Source organism: Camelus ferus, chromosome 9, assembly GCF_009834535.1.
Source record: "Camelus ferus isolate YT-003-E chromosome 9, BCGSAC_Cfer_1.0, whole genome shotgun sequence".
Taxonomy (NCBI): Eukaryota; Metazoa; Chordata; class Mammalia; order Artiodactyla; family Camelidae; genus Camelus; species Camelus ferus.
Window position 1 is genome coordinate 70226304 of NC_045704.1, and position 22807 is coordinate 70249110.

Below are 22807 nucleotides of genomic sequence, written 5' to 3' on the forward strand. Positions count from 1 at the left end.
TGTATCTCTTCCTCTTTAATTGCAACTCCTCTTTGAACTCTTTGAAGCCTTTAGTATTGCTGTTTACCTCCCTCTCCCCACCAATAGTTTATTTTGAAAAGATTTCAAACCTATTATTTCAAGCCATAATAGTACAGTCAGCACCCATGTACCTTCACCTACTGTTCACTCACTGTTACCTGCTGCCACATTGCTCTTTTTTTCCCCATTTATATACACTTTTTATTCTGAATCATTTGAAAACAAGTTACAGACTTCATGACACTTTGCCATTAAATACTTTAGCACACATCTCCCAAGAACAAGAGCATTCTCCTGCACAACTACAAACCATTTTCACACCTAAGAAATGTATAATACGTATGCAATAATGATATTGAATATGGATAGGATTTATCCCCACATTTGCCCCACTGTGTAAACTATGTCCTTGATAGCTTTTTCTGTTATTTTTCATTCTGTTGTTGCAAGATTCAATCACGTATCACTTAACACATTTAGTTTCACGCTTTTTCCTGAACATTTTGGTTGCTGTGTAATACGTCACGCAGTGCCACAATTTTACCATTTCTTCACTGTTGAATAATTGCACTGTCATAAGTAAAATTTTAAATTCAAATACTTTTACCACAAAATCAAGGTATGTTCATAATAGAGAAACCAGAAAATACAGGTGAAAAACTAAAGAATAGCTCTGTTTAAATGTTGATACATATTCCTTCAGCAATGCTCTGTGCGTGGGTAGAGATTTACATAAAAAATGTTTACAAGAACATGATCATAAAAATACATATATTTTACACCTGTAATGTCATACACAGGTATGAATATATATATATATTTTGGAGGTTAATGGCATGTACAGAAGTATTTCAGCATTAGTAAAGATTCCTTGATTACATCATCTTAATGGCTGCTTGGAACTTCTTTTCTTATTTCATAATTATTTAGTCCATCTGCATTTTTATACAATTAAGATATCAGTATTTTTTAGAGAGTATTTTTTTAAAATTAGCATTATTTTAATTGTCAATTTAGCACATTAGTTATTATTTAAGATATACTGCTAACTTTGAAACTGATGAATTAAATACAGTCCTTTGTTCTATATTGCCAGATTGCTCCAGAGAAAGATTGTTCCCTATTTCTACTCCTACCAGAAATTTGTAGAGTGCTGGGAACTATTCAATAAAACTTCCTCTGCCATATGATTTGAAGTGCCTAATTTAGCACAGTAATTCTCAAATATTTTTGTCTCAGAACCCCTTCATGCTCTTAAGTATCATTGAGTGAGGACCTCATAGACCTACATGTGGAATTCAAATATCAAAAACAGGTTATAGTTCTCAGTATTTACTGCGTTTGAAGTGAAAATTCAGAAATTTGTGTAATATTTATTTATCAAAAAACAATAGACCCCTTTTACATATTAATGTTAATTTAAATAACATTTCGTAAAAAATATTCCAGAAGAAAAGCATTTAGTGAGCTGAGTGGCTTTGTCTTATATTTTTGCAAATATCTTTAATGTCTAGCCTCAGAGAAGATAGCAGGGTTCTCTTATCTGGGTCTGGGTTGAATCTGTTGCAACAGCACATGCTATGTAGCGTCTGGAAAACTCTACTGTATGTTGAAAGAGAATGAGAAGGAAAAGGGCAAATACTATTTGTATGGTATTATAAAAATACCTTTGATCCTTTGGACTTTGGAAGAGCCTCATGGACTCAAGGGTTCCCCAACACACACTTGCAGGACCTCTTCTTTAGCCTATAATAAAAGTGGTTTAAAGCAGTGTTTAAGAATGCGGGCTCTGGGAGCCAGACTGCCTAGATGCAAATCAAGTCTGAGTTGCAAATCAACTGAGCTGGGTGGCTTCGGGCAAGTTATTTGCACTCTACCAAGCCTCATCTGTAAAAGGGAGCTAATAACAGTGCCTACTCCACAGAGTTGTGGTGAGAAGGAAAGGAATTAATGCCATTAATTACATAAAACATACCTGGGTTAATTTTGTATGTGTGTGTGCTAGCTGGATATTTGAGTATGATTCTGTATTTTCCTTTCTTTCCCCTGGATCTGTCTATTTACATAGCAGTCCCATGCTGCTGAAATAATTATAGCATTAAGATGTTTTAATATCTGGTAGGGCACAGCCTTTATTAATCTTCATTTTCTGAATATCTTGGCTGATAACAGCATGTTTCCTCCTTCAGATCATTTTGCCAAGTTCTGATAATATTGAGAGTTGATCAGAATTACATAATAATTAAAATTAATTTGGCTGGATTTCACATCACTACAATTTTAAGCTTTTAAAATCTGAAATAGGGTATCATTTCCATTTACTTATGTAGACACTTGGAAATTTCAGTAATTTGTAAATAACTCAAGCACCAGAGTTGCAAGGTAATCACAGAAAAGTAACATGAAAAGATTTCCATTTTTAAAACTGAGAAATGAAACTTCATCTTAGAAAAGGCTTATTAAATCGAATAAAGCCTCTAATAAAAATGGTTTTTATAAACATTAAAATAAAAAAATGCTCAACGCTTTGGTGGGACTGGCTGCTCAGCTGCATGCTAGGCAGTGTTTTAATTTGGGTAGAGAATTCTTCTTTGTGCAATAATCCCACATTTCTATAATGAAAACTTTCTTATTACCAGCAATTGGAACAGATTTTATTTCACACTAATTTTTTTATTTCATCAGATAATCATAATTAACATTACATATAAATCCGCTATGTTTCTAGTCTTACCTGATCACAAGACCAGCGGAGAATGACATTGTTAACTGCATATGAGGTCAGCAGAAGTTGGAGAGTTGTCATCAATGTAGAAAACAGCCCAGAACCATCTGAATTAGAATAAAACTAAATCAGAATATGCAAGGGAGAGTTCAACCTATAGGATGCAGACATACAATTTTCCATGGATATGTATATGTAAACACTGTCTATTTTAAGTACACATTTATTGACTGCCTGCCATGTTTCCAGTAAAGATCAGTTGATATACATGTCTCCCCCTTGAGCTCTGAATGGTTAAGTCAGTTGCTAGAGATAAATTAGACAGCTATGAAGTAACAGAGACCAATTTGAACCTAAATCTATCTGACTTCAAAGGCTGTGCGTATCGTAATTACGTGCAATCTTTCTCCAGGGGGAGCTGGAGGCCCTTTGAGACTGCCAATATCCGAGAATAAGGAGGGGCTGTTCACAAGTGGTTACTCCTGTGTGACCCTTTAAAAACCCCTTCATTTCTGAGGTTCCCTCAGTCCTGAAAAAGCTCCTTCATGCCCACTTTAAAGCTCTCCACTTACTGCCGGTAGAGCCAGGATGGTGGTCAACATTTCCTCTCGTTACTTCTCAAAACACGTTTCCCATCAGTCCTCATGGCTACTCCCACAACCCCTCCCCTTTTCTTTTTTCCCTACTACTTATGCTTTCATTCAGGTCTTGATTCACTCGTACACAAGGACCTGCTGAGTGCCGACCACGTGCCTGCCTGCAGTTAGAAGTGTCCGTTACTTTTCCACACGCCCCTCTTCCTTGGTCTCCTCTTACTAGAGGCACATTTTTACTCTAAGGCCCTGCGGTTTACGGGTGATCTGAATCAATCAGCTGCAGGGAAGCAGAGGTGACACTCTTGCCTGGCACAGTCCCATGAGGGCTTAAAACATCGGCTTCTTTTAAATTATTCTGTTTAGTGACCTTGGTAAAAACTTTTTTTCTCTGACTTCAGATGACTTTTTTGGATTCTTGTGAGCGTATTTAACTGTTTGCTAAGGTTGGGTATCGGTTAACCTCATCAATGCTGGGTCACCTCCCCGTCCTGCAGTCTCCACTGGGGCAGGCACGCTTGCACTGTGTTAAACCGCGAGCCACCTCAGGGAGACTCCTCCTGCAAGATGAGCAGTAACATTGCACAGTTATTCAGAGCTTATCATTTCATTCTTCTCTATCAGGACAATCTGAATCATTTGTTCCACTATTAAACAGTACTCTTTAAACAGTAACCTCTTTGTGGAAAAGAAATAAAAACGGTTTTCACAGAACTTTTCCCAGAACTTTTCCTTCCATAATGCAAAGTAGTACAGGTTAAAATCTAACCCTTTTCACAGATGATAAAAATCCATTCTTTGACATAATGCCTACTTCCAATACCTATTAATTTAAGGATGCCATAAGGCATTCACTAGAAATTATGATATCGTATTTACTGCCAATTTTAAAAAAATGTCAAAAACCCTGGACCCCCAGCAGTAGCAAGAAAGTATTGCACTGAGAAAAGTCAGTCTTCTAAAAAGGATCAGGGGAAGTAGTCAATGTCCCCAGACTGCAAATACACATTTGACTTTATGAATACAATGTAGGGTGCGTTTCTATACACTCAAAACAGAAACAGTATGAGAGGATAAAAGGATTTATTCCTAAGAGGTTGAATTAATCATACACTTAACTTTACTGCTCCACTAAACTTGAATAAGGCTCATGGGTTTAATTTTGGAAGGAATATAAATCATTATACTTTTTTTCTGATCACCATGGTAAGGTATTTGTAGGGAACTAGTAGAGATGATTTTTCATGTGTTAAAAAAACCTCTTCAAAGGTGCAAAAATTCAGACAGCGAATGACAAATATCAAACCAATTGTTTGTTATAATATTTAATAGGAAGTTATCTTGGAATTCTGACAAATCCTAACATATTTTGCTGAACATCTAACTATTAAAAGGTAGCATGCTTTGAACTATGCAACACCAACCTTTTATCTGTGTGCCTACAGGCAGAAATAACACCAAGGCCATGACACTTGACCATGGAAACTGTGTCTGAGAAAGTTGTCTGCTGGTGGGAGGGCTTAGGGACCACTGCACGAACACTGATGACGGAGCCGTACACCGTAAGTATTAGGAAAGCCAATTAGCCCAGTCCTGCGAGAAGCGAGGACCTCTGGCTTCAGATGGAATCTCTCATCAGCCCTTTTGCCTCCAGGTTAATTCTTGTACTTCTTTTCCCACCAGGGGCTCTAGCCTGGCCAAGGCCTGGGACTGACTGATTTGCTGACTGATATTTACTTAAATGTTTTTGCTAGCAGTGAGTTTATATGAACTTTCTGTTTGGTTCAGAAAATGACCTCGCCTGCATTTTTCCGCAGCTTTATCTCACAGGCCCTCATGCTTCTAATGGACATCCCTGCCCTGCCAGCTCTGACCTCTAGTTAACGTTCGTCCTCTCAGTCTTTGCCTTGTCTGCCTCGATTCCTGAACCACGCAGGATCCTAAGTGCCAGTGTCCACCTCCTCGCCAGCGATAAGCTCTCATTCTGTCCCCTCCTACCATTTCAGCTGCTTCGAGAGTTCCTGGAATCACTTTGGCCTCTGGGTGCTCTGGGGTGTCTTGTAACTTTCGCACTACTGTTCTCAGTCTTGGCAGGTAGGTTGCCAGTTTCTAGGCCCTTCCAGAGCTCACTGGCCCAGCAGGATGACTGGATTAGACTTTGCTTCTGTATTGGACTTTCTTTCCCCTGACTACTTGTATTTAAAACTAAAAGTAGCACTGGGCACTTAAAACGGATGAAGGAACGACTAGCACACATGTTGGTAGAAGCCCCAGGATGTATTTGGTTGGTTGGTGATTTGCCTGTTTACAGCAAAAGGCCCACATCTGCCCCCCAACTCTCCCTTCCTAGGACTTAGCAACCTCACTTTGTTCTTCTTTTTGAGTAAAGTGTGAAGATCAAAATAAAATCCACTGTCCCCAGGACCAAAGTAGTCAATAGTAAGTGTTTGATAAATATTTATTATTGTTAGTATCGATTGCCACTTTGGACATCTCTAGAATCAAATAGTCTCATTAAGAGCAAATTCAATCCTATTTAAAACACTAAAAAATTTGAAAAAGATGTCACCCGATGTCCTAAGCGAGTTTGTTGTTTTTCTTATGGAGAAAAGAGAAAGAAATAACAGAATCGCCTTAAATCTCTTTTAGGATTTTCATGAACTTTCAGGTATAGCAACCTTGAAAATGGTACCGTTATGCTGTAACCTTGGACAAGCCACAAAATGTCTCAAATACTATTTTCTTCATCTGTAAAATATGAGAGATGGAAAGCAGGATTATAAAAAGTCATTTCTCCCTACATCCCACAGGTGTGTGATCTTACACATATAGCTATACTGAAATACACTGTGGTGGCAATTATGCCATATCAAATATATTATTCAAGGATTCATTGCTTTTTATGCAACATAAGTCCAGTTTTTCAGGAATTAATCATTCAGAATGACATTTATGACTTCAAGAATCCTTAATATTGAATGAATACCATTTTGAAATTTATAGAAATCCAACTGATAAAATGCCTTTGATGAGGTTTAAAACTTTAGGATGAATTTTGATATTGCTAAGGAAGTTAAAATAAAATCAAGCACAAGTTATCTGTATTAGGAGAAAATAGTACATTACCTGAATTTTATACAGGTCAAAGATCATAAATAAATACCTGAACTTTTAAAATGTACTCGAGCTGAAAGTTGAAAACCTAATTAATCTGTAAAGTTAAAAATATTTTTATAAATTTGTAAATTGAAACATGACCTATCTTTATAAGAATAAATTGAGTTTTTATTCTTTTTAGTTGAGATACTTGCCCTAACTATATTACTTTTCAAGCTTGAAATGAAATTCTAAAAATGAATGTAAACACATCCCTTGTTATTTTGGTAATTCTTGAATGACAGGGACAATTATCACAGAAAATTATCTCAATATTTAGGTTGTGTTCTGACCAAAGACTTCCTTTAGAATTTAACATAATTCAGTAGTGTTTTACATGAAACAGCACAGAACAAAGGGTTCCACTCCACTGTTTAGCTATTTTACTAATTTAATATGTGTCTTTCATATATCAATTTCTTTCTAAGAACCTAAATTTTACCCTATTAAAACAAATGTGTTGCCTTAGATCAGTGTATCCTAAGCTATGATTCTAAAATAGTCTTCCTCTAGCAACTTCAGGTTGTGTAAGATAACAAAGTATCTATCTCAATTTTTATTTTTAAAAACATCAGTAATATAGCCATTGAAACCTTTCCCTTTAAAATGGAACTGTATTAGAGCCAGGGTACTTGCACACTGGCAGAATGGCTCCATGTTAATGTCTTGGCAGGAAAAACATTGCCTTCTTGATTTCAATACCCAACCTCCCCACGATGTAAATATCCTTCCATAAATTTTTCACCTAATGTTTATACGGAAATTTTATGTTGACATTCTCAGAACTCAATAAAAAAAAAGTTCTATGGAAAAGTCTTGAAATACCATCTAATTATAATTAGTAGTAAATACAGATTACTTGGAAAGTGTCAAGAAAACATCAATAATGTGATTATGCATCTCTAATGTTGCTGGTATTAAGGGAGACCATGGTACTACACACACACAAATGTGGCACCGCATCTTTGTTTCCTTTTCTACAAGCATGTTAATTGTTTGATGATTTCAAAGTGATGGTTTCCATATTCCTAACATAATAGTTTTTTTAATCATATGTAGGCATTTTTTTTCTTTTTTCTTTCTTTCTGTTCTACCTCTGATGAAGAATTTGGAGTTGACCAACACCACCTTATATTTTTCCTTTTAAAGTAAAAGGAATGCTTCCTGACTAGATTTATTTATTTATATTTTGCACAGAATGTCTGAATGGATTCTGTTAAGCTAGAGATTCCCATATACAAATTTTTATCACGTTTTAATTAACATATACATATAATAAGACACTTGTTAAAGACAGAAAGTATAAGGAAACAAACATCAGATGGAAGAGTGACTAATCACCAATAAGGTCTTTTCCAGTTCACTTAACAGTAATTATTTTTAATAAAAGGTATGGAATACGCTTGAAATAGGATAATTAGGAATGCCAATAGTGAAGGGGAAAAAAAGCATGGGGGAGAACTTCATATTTATTCAGAGGAGAAGTGCCACTTCATTGCATACACATTCTCAACATGACGGATCACTGATGATACTGAGCTTGGTCATCTGGTTGAGGTCGTGTTTGCTAGGTTTCTCTCTTGTAAAGTTATATTTTCTTCTTTTCTATACAGTACTCATTAGAAGCAGGTCTTTAAGTGATGGAGAATTAAGCACCACTTTCTTGAAGGGGGAGTAATAAATTACTTGGCATTCTTCTGTGCAAAAGATGTGTCTCTTCTCCCCATAGGAGGTAAAATTTTAAGTCTTTCCACGTGTACCCAAAATATATTTATTCTGCTCTCACTCAATTGATTGTTTTATTTGCTACAGAAACCTGAGTTGAATTAACTGTCTCTCAATTTCGAAAACATTGCTTTCCAGTAAGAAATCTAACAGCATTCATGTTCCCATTCCTTCTGTACATTCATTCTGGAAGCCACTGGGATCTTCCTTGCAGTCTTGGTGAGTTGAACTGTTGCCATGCTGTACCTTTTTTGGACGGTGGGAATGACATGCAATGATATCTTTCAATCTGGTGGCTTTTGATCTTCACCTCTGGAGAATTTCCCTCTGTTATTCATTTGATGGTGCCCCCCGTCACTCCTCACTTTCTCTTGTCTACCTTTCTGGAGTCCCTCTTGGTCAAGGTGCTGGCAGACTGTTTTTTTCTCTGATGTTCCCCTTTTTTTGTCATTTCCTTTGTCTTTCTGAGAAAATTACTTAACTTTATTTCCCCTTTCCTTTTAAAATTTTGGTTTGTCTATCTCATGTTTTCTGATTATTATTCATGGCATCATATTCTTTGCTGGAAGTGATAATTTCTCTCATCTATCTGATACCATGGTGTATTGTAATCTTTATTTAAAATGTTTAGCTTTTCCTGTCTCATCTCTATTTTCCTGTCCGACCTCTATCAAGTCATGAAAACTGTTCATGTGGATCTTGACACTATAACAAGTAGCTAAATTACCAAAATTTTACAATGATAAAAATCAAATAAATGCAATATTATATTTGAAATGCCTGTTTATATCATATACTTCTCTGTTATAATTATTGTAAAGTAGGCAGGATGGAAATTTTTTTCTATAGAACAAATTTGAAGCTTTATTTATAAATTATGAATACTATTAAGTTTGCATTAAAACTAATTCTATAAAAATATTTAATAATAAATTGGTCTGAAATATTTCACCCCACGTAACTTCATCCTATACTAGCAAAATTTTTTTAAAGTAAAGATTTTTAAAACATCTCAGAATACATTTTATTATGAATCGAATTTGTGGCTCAGTACATTTTATAAAGGTTGAGCATCCTGCAGCTCTTTCTAATGTTGTTAAACTCTAATGGTTACATTATTTTTAAGTCACATTATAACATTTACATATTTCTTAAAATGCATGTGGAATGTGAGATGTTTTTAAATGATTTGATTTAACAACCATTTGTTAAGCAGTAATTATATGCCAGGAATTCTTCTAGCACCAGAGATATAACAGTAAAGAAGGCGGATACCCTGAGCTCACATTCTTGGAGTGGGAAGTGGAGATAACAGTAAACAAGCAAACATAAATAGGATCATTATAATAAAAACACATGAAGGAAATACATAAAGGGATCTGATAGAGAATTATCTGGCTGCTGGAGTAGGAAGCATTACTTTTCAGGTAGGTGACATTTATCCAATTCTTCAGGTTTTTTGAAAGGGTGTGGGACCCACTGTTGTTTCAATCGTTCTTTCACATTACTGCAATAGCACAGAGAAGGCACAGTGGCCAGGCAACTGTAGCACACGGGACAGTCAGGGTGGTCAGCCCTTGGCGGAGACTCAACACAGGGTGCAGACACCTTTTGGGATGCCTGCTCAGTTCAAGGTCATCTCCTGCATTGACCTTCTCCCTATTCCCAGGATTTGGCCCCCACAGTCATCCTTGTAAAGCAAGACCCTACTGCCCTGGGCATATTTGCTTAAACCAGGTCAGGACCAAGACCATTGTATTGAGTTCTTCCCCCAGTGTGGCTGGAAATGGACTATGAGCTGTGGGTGGTCAACTCTGACCTACCTTGTGGAAACCAATTTAGTAAGACAGAAGAATGCAGCAGATGTGCTGAGAGGAGCATCGATACTGGAGAAAGTTCTCACTCGCTTACTGGGTCCCAGTTGCCTTCGGGTGCTTTTCCAGCACTGCTGCCACATTACAACCGAAAGCCTCACCGGAAAAGAACATTTTAAACAATGAAGTCTAGTTCCCACAGGTTTCTTTTATCAAAGGAAACTATGTCAGACACAGTAAAAACAAAACCAAGAAATCATCTAATTCCAGCTACACAACATTGACTGTTAAAAGGCTCTAACAGAGATCTACGAGCTTTTGGTTTAAAGGAGATTAATGTTAAAAACGTTCAAAATTGAACCTTCCCTCTTGAATTAATCTGAATATATGAAGGAGAATTGAAAGAGGCATGATTTCTCACTATGTGATTCCATCTTATTTAAGACCATGTTAGCGCATCTTCCAAAATCATTTCGAGGACTACCTTTGGGACAACATCTCACACTTTAGCAAAGGGAGTCTACAGAATGTTGGTGGTGGAGAGAACAAATGGAGAGGAAAGAAGATTTCAAATATTTAAGGCCTGTGGGGCCCACCAACGTGGTTGTTAAAAATGCAGTAGAGATTACTTACACTATTTGAGAGTTAGGAAATGGGTCAGGCCTTAGAGGAGAAGTCGGGTTGTTAAGGGGGAGAGGAATGCAGTTTATGCAAAGGAAACTGCTCTGGCAGAGACGTGCTGCAGATGCCCCCCAAAATGTTTGTTTCCTGGGGCACTGGGGCAGGAGTCAAGAAGACCACAAGCGCCGGACCAAAGGAGAGGGTATTTGGAAGAAGTAAAAATCCATTTAATTAGAGAGGGTGTCAGTTCACACTGATTCTACCAAATTCAGCATTATTTTCTTCTAAAATCTGCTCCCCTCCTCCCTTTCTTCTTTCCGGGAACCGCGCCACTTCCTGGTTGTGAATTTCTCTGGCTGCAGGACCAGAAATGGTGATGAGTTTCTGCGGCAGTGAATTTGTTGCTGTCTTCCAGGCAGCTGCATGGACCTGGTGACTGAGCATGTTCCCCGTCCTGAGTAACCTACAAAACATCTTTGTGCTAAACTGGTTGGTGACCCATCGTTAGCAAGTTTACAGGCCTTCGTCAAATCCTTTTGTGTACTCATGCCATTTCTGGTTTTATCTATTTTTTTTTTAATAATACCATACTTTTCTATTTGCCTCTTTCTTTTCTTTTTCTTTTAATCTTTTTTCTTAAATTTTGCTATTGATCTTTAATCTTCTTAATTATAATTCTTTGTAAGCCACCTTAAAAATTTTTGAAAAACTGTGTTTGTATATAAGATAAAGAAATAAAACAGACTTCAAATTCTACTCACTTTCCCAAATCAGAATCTGTAGTCGCTTCTGTTATCAACTTTTTTTCTGTATCCCTGTATCTAATTAAACAATAAATGTTACCTACTGTAGTCTCTCTCAACATCTTTCCAATCTGTCTTTTTACACTAATTCATAGCTACTGCTTTCATTATGTGTTTAGGTTTCTTAAATAAATTGATAAAGGGCCTCCTAGCTGGTCAGATGGCCTCTAGTTTCTCCTGCTCTAAGCTTTTCTTCAAAGAGCTTCCAGAGTGAACTTCCACAAAATAGCAAAACACACAAAACAACAATTCATTAACATGTTCTCTCCTGCTCAGTGTCACTCAATGGCTCTCCTGCTTTCAGAATCAAGTATAAACTCTCCACCACAGGATATAGGGTGCCTAGCAATTTGCCTTACCCCTCCTTCAAACTGCTCCAGCCTCATCTCTCGTAATGAGCTTCTTGAATGCTATGTTTTAGTCCCACTGAGCTATTTGTGATTTCCTACCGTACCATGCACTGTCAACTTTCTCTGATTGGACCACTCTTTCTAAGCTGTGCAGTCAGAGCAAACTGTCCTTGAATTAGCAAAGTGTCAGATAGCTCTTGTTTAATTAATGAATATTGGCTAGTAGCCCAGGTCTATGAGCAAGACCATCTTAGGAGGTTGGTGTCAAAATAGATGAGTTACACCTTGTCCAGGGAGCTAGAAAGAGCTAAGAGAGAAACGGCCTGAGGCAAGAGAGTTACTGCACATCTATAAAGAATGCCTTCCTTCTCACCATTTACCATCATATATCTTAGCTTATTGGCAGGTAGCCTAGTGGTTATGTGACCAACAATGTAAGTGATTGGAACTTCTGGTCAAATGGGTACTATGACTTATTTACTCTCAGGATGCTTTTCATTTTTTTTTTTCATGAAGGTAGAATAAAAAAATCTTAATTTCTGACACACTGCAATCCCTAACTTCTAAAGAGAATCTGTACAAAGTGAAAAAAACAAAAATAGTGGACCTATTTGCTCCAATCTGGGATGCTATACCCACCAGACCTCAAAATATATAAAGGATGTTTACTATGTAGAATGAAGCTCAAAATTCCATGTTTTAAAAATTCTATATTTTAAAATTCTGTGACATGATTTTTTATAACAACTTATCAATTATTAACATTCAATTTCCTCTTTGTATTTTGGCATGGAAGACCAACATCAAATTTCCTTGAGAGAATATATAGATTCTTAAGCATAGTGTTATCAGTGGCAAAAAAAAAAAAAAAAAAAAAAAGAGAACAGTAATTACTTGGAAACAAGAAACTGCTCCTTCCACAAAGGAGCGGATGTTGGACTTAAGCGATGGACTCCATTTGAGAAAAGTGTACCCATTAAAAAATCAATACTTTTAGCTCTAGGGGGTCACAGAAAATGTTTTTAGATCCTGCCCCCCCCCCCAAAAAAGAAAAGAGTAGGGAGCATTTCACCAGGCAAACACTTTAGGCTTCAGATTTGTCAGAATTTCAAGCTTAAGAAGATGCAAAAAAGTAAGTATTGATTGACAAAGGATTTACAGAATCAAAATTTCATAAAAATGGTGACTAGAGAAATAAGCTGCTCCATCACATTAAGGGTAGGATTGCCTAAGTCAGAATGGAGGATGCAAATTGTTTAGAAATGTATTTTTCTTTATATATCAAAAGACTAAGTTAGAAGATAAATGAACTTAGTTTCCCCAGTAATACAGCTGGAATGAGCTCTTAATACTTACCGGCACTGATTTTAGGTTTCTGAGTTTTCAAGGGGGCAGCCTTGCCATTTTTGAGGGTAATAGAAACTGCTAGAGGTTTATCTATCATCCCAGCGGCATATTTGATAATTCAGTTCAAAATCAATGACAGTTCACCATTCCCCACAGGGCTTCAATGTTTCTATTTGAAATCTATGGAAGACTGAGCCAACTACAAACAGTAAATTTTATTTTGGACCTCCAGCTGGGGTAATTTTGTGGTAAACTAAAGAACGAAAAGTCCAATTCTTCTAAAGCACAATCAAAATATCCTGACTTTAGAAACAGAAAATCACCAATGAAAATGACCTATTTGGAGTCAGTTAAATGTATTCTTTTTTTTTTTTTTTTGTGCATCTGCATCACTTCATCATATATCAACAGATCTATCCCTCACAATAAAATAGAAAGGAACTTTCCACATTCTCCCATCCCACTATGTTATGAGTTATAGGAATAAAAACCAAACAGAACACAGATGTGAACTCTGCTGAGACAGTTGGGTCACAGAGGCAAGGTAGTGTGAGGAAATGACACAGAGTATCGGCTAGCGTGCGGGATTATTTTATTCTGATTGGACACCTGCACAACTGATTTGATCGTGAAATATGAAAGGGGTTATTAGCAACACTAATGATATCTTTTGCTTGTGAGTTAAAAAAAAAAAAGCAAAACTGAAAGTAGCTGATGTTTTTATTATATGAAACAATTAGCCTGGCTACGGGAAACAAAGGAAAGTGCTAGGTGGGTGTGGCTGTTTCAGTTACATGCAAAACGCCTTATTCAATCTGTGCATTTAATTTCTACTCTGAAATTACCAAAGAGATTCAGGGCCTTCAGTTCTTTTTTTTTTTCCTTTTTCTTTTTCCGTATCCTTTTCTGAACACTTGCAATCTCACAAATTTATATCCTTTCAAACACTTTTTTCTTTTTTTTTGTCTCGCAGGGGATTTTTTTTCTAAGCAGCTAGTAAATATTAGCTTGAGTCCTAAAATCTAAAATCAATTTGATTCCTGATGTGGGTCAATTTTATAAGTCACCTTTGTATTTCTCCTTGACTTTGCTTATCTTTCCTTGAGCTTTTCTCTCTAAATCACTCTTTCTTGGATTGCTTTCCAATAAACTGAGCTCTGTATCATTCTGTTGATATAAAGGGCTGCATTTTGAAGGCAGCAAAATGGCAGTTAGATATTGATTTGCTGTTGCGTTGGAACTTTACCACCACATATCCCACTAATCTCTGACTTCTGGGCCATGATGGATTTCAAATTTGTTGAAGCTGTTGTTCTGAATTATTCAAAAAGTAGCACCAACAAGAGCCAAAGAATCACATAGGATGAATGCACAGTGGGACCTCAGAAATCATCCACTCTAACCCCTCAGTTCTACAGACGAAGAAATGAACCAACAGACAGTAAGTTAAGTACCTAAGGATGCACATTTACTAAGAAGCAATGACACCACTTAAAATTGGGCCTTATGCCATCCTCTGCAGGGAGGAACATCACAGGCGACTTTCCCTACGCTGACTGTGGGCGTGGGTTAGTAATCTTTTATGCTTTCTTTATAAGAGTTAATAAGTGATTTGTTTTTAATAGTTCGTCCTTTATTAAAAGTAAAAATAGAGGAGAGTAGATAAAGAATTAAATATTGGTATTCCCATTACCATATGGAAACCCTGTTGTACTGAAGTCTTAAGAACACTCTCAATTTTAAAATAATGATAGTTTTATATTTTGCTCAGTGTTTTATATAGATGTTCTCACTTAGATCTTAAAACTATCCTATGAAGCCTGTGTAAATATTATCCTTCTATTACATATGATCAAACAGGGGCTTAGAAAGGTTAACTAACTTGCTTAAGACCACACAGCTATTAAAATTGTGGAGCCACTTAGAAGAGGCAGATGTTAGGTCATCATGATAGTCAGGGTTTTTCCATGAACCTTAATTTTGAGACCATTGCTCAGAGGGTATTATTCAAAGAAATCACAATAATTTTACCTCTTGGAGAATGCTTTTCACTAAACTGCACTCAGTGTTATGGCCTCAGTTTATATATTGCAGAAACTCTGCGTATAGCCAGGCAGTGTAAATCCTGCATAATGTCAGCCAGAGCCATTGGCACAGAAGACATCGCAAATGATGCCTGCCAGGGTCATGACCCACACACACATGTGGACACAGACACTGCTGTGTGATACCATTACTACATTTATTATCGAGAAGTTGTCAAGTAGCTCATTATACAATGAAGTGTCACTTTTATGAACTTTTTGGAGATGAATGTTTCCAGAATATCAGGGAAAACTTTTTTTCCTAAAAAAATAAGTTCACATTTTCCTCATGAGAAATTTAGATTAGTGTTCGCTCTATGTGTTTTGCCTGCTATGAACTTCAACTCCAGGACCACAGCTGGAATATCAACAGACCAAACTTTCTTTAATTTTTTCAAAATTCCATCTTTGTATTTCCTGGCCTCTCCTTGAGCCAAAAATGTATAAAAATGCATTTCTATAATGCTTCTTGAAGGTGGTTATCAAAAGCTTCTTGTTCATCTGACTCGGCATCAGGAATTTCATGAACGGTGCCACCTAAACTGTGAAAGTTTCCGATCTGTCTTTGCTGTGGCTTCCCTTTTTAAAAAAATCAAAATGGTTTTAGTTATCCTTATGAGAGTTGGATATATGTCTTCTCTCTAACAAACGAAGACAGGCACCGTTCTTTATACCGACGGCATGGACTATTTCTATAAAATGAAACCTAAGTATACAGCCCGTTCTCTTGTGTAGCCAGCTTCTGTTTCGACTTTGCATGAAGTTCCGCTCATCATGGCAAGTGCCTCTCTCTGGGGTGCTGCTGATTGGCTGGTGCACACCGAGTGTCAGTGCTGCTGCAGACTCTCTCCCCCTGGCCCACTCGACAACCTGACAGTCTGTGTTTGACTAGAGTTACTAGAAAATGCCTCATTTCTGGAAATGTTATGGCCCCATGCTGGCATGTAGAACCTTACTGACAAACCCAGTTGAAAAGTGGTGTGTTTTAAAGATTCTCAGAAACCAGTCGGCCTCCATTCCATGCCTGATTACCCCCTGAGGCATTCCGATCTTGAATTCAGTGTGTCACATTACTTCACTTACAGAACGAGTCTTTAGCCCCCTTTCTAGGAATGATTACTGACTTGCCTGTTTCTGTGGGCTGCTCCTGAGCTCCGGAGCACCCCGTCCAGTGCCTGCCAGATATCTCCATTTGAATGCACCCAAGATGACTCAACTGCATCTACTTCAGTCTGCCATTTATCTTCTTCCCCTTCGTGTATTCCTAATTTTGGTAAATGTGGCATAATTTACATGGTACTCATTCTATTTCCTAGTGCCTGTTTACACTGGCTGACGGAATCATCCATGGAATCTTTACAACGTGTAGACGCTTAGTTCCCACCCAGGCCGACTGAATCAGAATCTCCAGGAATGACATTTATCATGTGTAATTTTTAAAAGCATCACAGCAGTGACGCTGGGGAATTAAGTTTGAGAATCACCGTCTGTCTGTTATCTCTTCTCTCATCCCTTCAATCACCGCATTTAGACCCTCATCACCTCTCCCCTAGATCATTGCTGTAGTTTCCAACTGCATTTCATATATCCTGTTGCAACCCTTTAATACACTTTTATAATTTTTTTTTAAATTTAACAAATATTGATTGAGAGCCTTGATTGTCAATGAGTTTTCCTCCACCATGTGGCTGGGGTCATTTTTCTAAAACACTGGTCTGTTCCTTAAAACCCTGTGACAGTTCTTTCTTCGCCCTCAGGATAAATTCCAAAGTCATTAGTAGAGCAGTGATCTTGCCCCATTTCTTCCACCAACTCCATACAATGCCTCGGCCGTGGGATTTGCTGTTTTCTAAACAGCTAAAAATCTGATGGGATCGTATAATATAACGTTTAAGATCTCATGCATGGAATCACTTAGATCTGTTTTCAAAACACCCCTCTGGTACTAAAATCTGTGTGTCCATGGCAAGATGCTGAACTTCTGAAGTCTGCATTTTCTCCTCTGCAAAAGAGGTATAATAATAACTACCTCATATGGATGTTGAGATGAATAAATTAAATACTTTGTGGACATTCATTACAGAGTGTAAAGTACGCATTCAGGGGTGGTGGCTATTATATATAGGTGGCTATTGTTTGCACATGTTTTTTATGCTTATGGTGTATTCTTTCCTTCACTCTCAGCTGAATTATCTATACTCTAAGTATATGTTTCTCCAGGGAGAAAGCCACTCCTCCCAGGAGCCCTGATCCTTTGCTGTCTCAGGAGTCAAGAAACTACAGACTGAAAAGGCTACGACCTGCAGACAAATCTGGTCGCTTCTTTTTGTGAAACAAGCGCGTTAGCGCAGCAGCAGAGCTGACTGCTTGCAGCAGAACCCGTATGACCCACAAAACCAAAAATCTTAACTATCTGACCCTTTTCAGAAAAAGCCTGCTGACCCCAACTCTGTCTTATGATAGCTCCTAGCATCTTGTTCTGCTGTCTCCTCGCGTGTCTCCCTGCAACTGGTGACCTCCTTTAGGTCAGAAACCGTTTTTATCCTTTCTTCAACACTTAGCACATTGCCTGGCAAATAGTAAACTCTCAGCCTATCCTTATTGAGTGAATGAAAGAATTATCTTCCTAAAGGTTTTTTTTTTTTTTTTTTTTTGGTCAAAATGGCAACAGCGTCTAAACATTCTCTGTGAATTCAAAGTAGTAAGTTCCAAATTTTAATTAGGCCCTACTTATGTGCTAAATTTATAATCCCTAACAAAGATTAATTTCATAAAGAACAGTCTTATGAAATAAATCATAGTATTATTTCCTTTTTTATATGTACCTCTGATTTAGAGGTACAAAGACCTCAAGTAACTTGACCAAGGTCCCAGGATTAGGAAGTGATAAAGCCAGGCAGTCTGACCCAGAGCCATCTCAATTACTAAGTTGTAAAGCCTTCTTGTAGTAAAAATGAGGAGAGAGCTGAAATAAAATAAGGTTTTTGTCTGCTGTGAACCTGAAACTGTTCTAAAAAAAAAAGTCGATTAAAAAAATAAGGCTTTTGTTTTAATAAGCATTACTTTTAACAAGTTTTAAAACAAATTCAAACTAAAATGTAAAAATTTAGACTAGCTCCTTCCGGACAATCTGTCGTGGCAAAATGCAGGAGAGAACACGCTAAATCATAGTGTTTGCTTGAACCTTAATTATTGTTGTTCTTGTTGTTACTTTTGTGAGGCAAATGCTGGAAAACACTCAAAGAGCCTTATTATTTCTCTATTATATAATGTATCTTAAAAGCCAGACTATTGATTATGCTCACAACTAAAAGTGAATAGTAAGAATACATGATAAATGCAACCCTTTAGAAATATGATTCCGTCAGCCCCCGGAATACATCTCACATCTTAGATGAAATATAAAGAAAGAAACATTATTAAATAGAAACCTTCAAGAGTGATGTAAAAAAATTAATAAATAATTAAAGTGCTATAGCAGGGGAAAATTCAATTACTTTCAAGTACATTGAAAGCATTTGCTTAGACTGATAAAATATGACAAAAAAATAAGATCTTTAAACACAGATAAATTGAGGTCACATGCTGATATAATCTCAGTTTTTGACAATATATCTCAAGTTACTTTAAGTTTATTAGTTTGTTAATGTTTTAGCTGGAGTTCTCATTCTTTAAGCTTATTTTTCATAGCAATCATCACTATTATTACAACTTTTGTGTAGCCTAAGTCTATCTACACAAAAGGATTATTATACTATTTTCAACTCTTTACAACCAATGGTAAAAATAAAATAAAAACTGTAAGGATATATCAAGTATTTATAGAAATAACAAGTTTTTCTGGAAACCTTACCTTTCTGCATATTAAGTAGAAATTATTAAACAGAAATGATAAGTTTAATTTTCCACTAGAAAATAATGGACAAAGATGGTAGGTCTTCAGATGTGCAGAAAATTCAATCATTTCTAAACGCTTCAACAAATATTCAAATGACTTGTCTCACACAAGTGGAGGGGAAAATACCAAGCTTGGCCCTTTGGTCCTGCATGTTGGCCACCCTGGCTTCTATGCAGATGAAGTATAGTCTCAGAATAAAGTTACGTGAATGCAGTAGAATTACATTCTCATTCCCTCCTCAAAGAATAGGAGTCAAGGAACAAATGAAAGAAAAAAAAAGAAAAATACTTTCTTTGCAAAGAAATGAGAGAGTAAGCTTTGTATTTATGTAGAATTTCCTCTCTCTCCTCTTTTTTTTTCCCCAAGATGAAAGCTTAGAGGGTTAACTCTTTTCTTTTAAAACAGGAATTGTTAAAAAAAAAAAAAAGAGTTTAATTTTCCATCAGAAAATAACCATCAGTTCTATATACATGCTCATGTCATTAGTGAATGAATACATTTCTTTGCCTTCTTTTCCAATCTGTATGCCTCTTTTTTGTTTTCTTGTATATAGCACTGCTTAGATACAGTAATAAAGTTATAAATGTTTTAATAACACCATCAACTTTCTGGACTATGTATATGTAAAATTACATTATTACATAATAAATATATAACTTGATAAATATAATTATATATAAATAATCCACCCAATAACAGCTAAATATGAATTATTTTAATGGGTCATGGAATATTCATCGAGATAAACCATATTCATGCTCATTCATAAAACAAGTCACAGCAATTTCAAAAAGAATGAAATCATAGAGCATTTTTTTTAACTATAACAAATTAAGTTAAAAATTAGTAACAGAAAGCTTCCTAGAAAACCTAGAACATTTGGAGATTAATTAATACATTTCTAAATATTTTGTTGATCAAAGAAGAAATAAAAAAGGAAATTAGAATATATCTTGAAATAAATTAACTAAATGAAAATACATGAATAACCGTGAGACGCAGTTAAATCAGTAATTCGAGAGCAGTATATAACTATAAATGTTGACATTATAAAAAGATTTAAAATGGAGTTTCTAAGCTAAGCTTCCACCTTAAGAATCTAAAAAATAAATAAAATAAATAAAATAAAATAAAATAAAATAAAATAAAATAAAAACCTGAAAACAAAATGGAGAAGAGATAAAGAATTTTTTAAAAAAATAGCAAAACCACATGTTCGTCTTTTGAAGATATAAATCAGATTGGTAAAACCTTACTAGACTGATGAAGGAAAAAAAGAGAAAGAGAGCACATACCACCATTTGAGGAATATGTGGGGAGCTGTCATTACAGGTCACAGAGACATTAGAAGGGCAGTAAGGAAAAACCTCATACCAATAAATTCAACAACTTAGGTGAACATAAAATTCCCTTTGAAGATAAAATTACCAAGACTACCTCAAAAAGAAACTGAAAATCTGAACAGGTCCATCACTGTTAGAGAAGTGGTGGTGTGATATAAAAGCTTCCTGCAAAAGAACTCTCAGCCCAGATGGTCTCACTGGTGAATACCAAATCTTTCAGAAATAAAGAATACTAAATCCTAACTCTTTCAGAAAATAGGGGACGCACTGCCCTGATACCAAAACTAAACACAACAAGGGACAGAGAAAGGGAAAAAGAATAGCATACCGATGTATTACATGAACAACAAGGAAAAAAATGAAAAATTAGCAGTCATATTCAGCAATACTTATAAAGTATAAGAAATCTTGACCAAGTAGAATTTATCCCGGAAATAGTGTTTAATCCCAAGATTGGTTTAGTATTTAAACATCAATCATAAGTCACCATTTTAACAGAATAGGGAGAAAATACATAGAACCTTCTCAATAGATGTAGAAAATCATTGAACAAAATTTGGCGTCCACTGATGATGAGCTCTTGGGAAAAGAGAGGAAAAAGATGGAGCCTCTTCAACTGGACATGGGGTTCTATGTAAAATCTTTCTCTAACCTCCCAATTAATAGTGAAACATTGGATTCTCCCCCTTAATATTAGGAACAAAGAAGTCCTATTTAGTGCAATATGCAAGAAGGCAAAGAAGAGGCATATAAATTGGAAAGGAAGGTGTAGAAATCTCTTTATTTTTGTAAGGTCACAGTATACTAGGCCTAACATACAAAATGCATTGCATTTCTGCATTACTGATAAAAAATTGGAAATTAAAATTTTAAAAATACCATTTACACATTATCAGAAAACACAAATACCTTCTGGGTAACAATATTTGCAAGATCTACATAATCACAGCTGTAAAACATGGCTGAGAAGAGAAGGAAATAAATGAAGAGGTACATTATATTCAAAGATTGGAAGACTCAGTATTTTAAAATGTCAAGTCTCCCCAAATTGACCAAGAGATTTAACACAATCTTGACCAAAATCCCAGCGAGCTTTTTTTAAATAGAAATTGACAAGATGCTGCTAAAGTTTATACTGGAATCCAAAGAATCTATATAGGTGAAACAATTTTGAAAAAGCAGAAAATATTTGGAGGCGTTCCAACACCTTATTTCAACATTCCCTCTACAACAATCAAGACGGCACAATATTGGTGTAAACATAGATATATAAACCAATAGAATTGAGTTGACCATCCATACATATATCTAAAGATATAAGGTCAATTAATTTTGTTTAAAGATGAAAAGGTAATTTATGGGTAATAGATACTGGTTTCAATTAATGGGCCTGGAAAAATTTCATATTCACACGAAAGAAAATGAACTTGATATTGATGAAACTTACCTCCTTCCACATTCAAAAAAATAATTCAAAAAAGATTCATTGTTCATGAACATAAAAGCCAATAGTATAAAACACCCAGAAGGAAACAGGGTAAAATTGTCATTATGTTGGCTAAGATTCCTCAGCTAAAGCAAATAAATACACTTTAAAAAACTGATAAATTGATCTTAATCAAAATGAAAAACTTCTCTTCAAAAGATATGGTTTAAAAAATGAGAAGGTGAACCACAAACTGGCAAAAAGTTGTACATTTATCTGACAAAAGGCTTCTGTCCAAAAGATGACTGATGACGATGAATAAGACGGACAACAGATACAGATACAGGTGCAGCTATAAACTCCTACAACCCTGTAACAAACAACTAAATTTGTTTAAGTGAGCAAAGGATTGGAAATTCAGAATAGACGTCAGAATGGCCAATGAGTAAAGACGCTCAACATCCTTCATCACCAGAGAAACACAAATTAAAACTCTAATAAGGTAGCATTATAGACTCACTAAAATGGCAAAAATGTAAATGATAATACCAAGTGTTAGAAAGAATGTAGAGCAACTAGAACTCTCACTAGTGACAAGGATGCAAAATTGGAGAGAGAGTTTGCTCTAGCCAGCAATCTCTCACAAAGTTTGACCCAGAGATTCCCCTTTTAAGTATTTACCCTAAAGTATGGAGAAGATATAGACATATAAAAATTTGTACACCAATGTTCATAGTAACTTAATTCAAATGTCAAAAACTAAAATAACTCCAATATTCACTCATAGGTATACTAATAAATTGTATTTTTACAATGGAATACCGCTAAGCAATAAAATATAATAGACCACAGATACAAAAACATGATCGAATCTGGGAACAAAAGGGCACACGGTGTACAA

The 22807-nt window shown here is 36.0% G+C and overlaps 1 long non-coding RNA gene across 2 annotated transcripts in view; it reads right to left on the bottom strand.

The window, feature by feature from the left end:
- The window catches only part of LOC116665903, a 98593-nt gene that overhangs the window by 35626 nt on the left and 40160 nt on the right, over positions 1–22807 (bottom strand). Inside the window, exons 5-6 of one of the 2 annotated variants that reach the window (XR_004322685.1) lie at positions 2756–2853; positions 1689–1767 (exon numbers count right to left, since the gene is read on the bottom strand). This is a non-coding gene — a long non-coding RNA (uncharacterized LOC116665903). The remainder of the gene's footprint in view (positions 1–1688; positions 1768–2755; positions 2854–22807) is intronic. The other variant, XR_004322686.1, reaches the window with a different exon arrangement.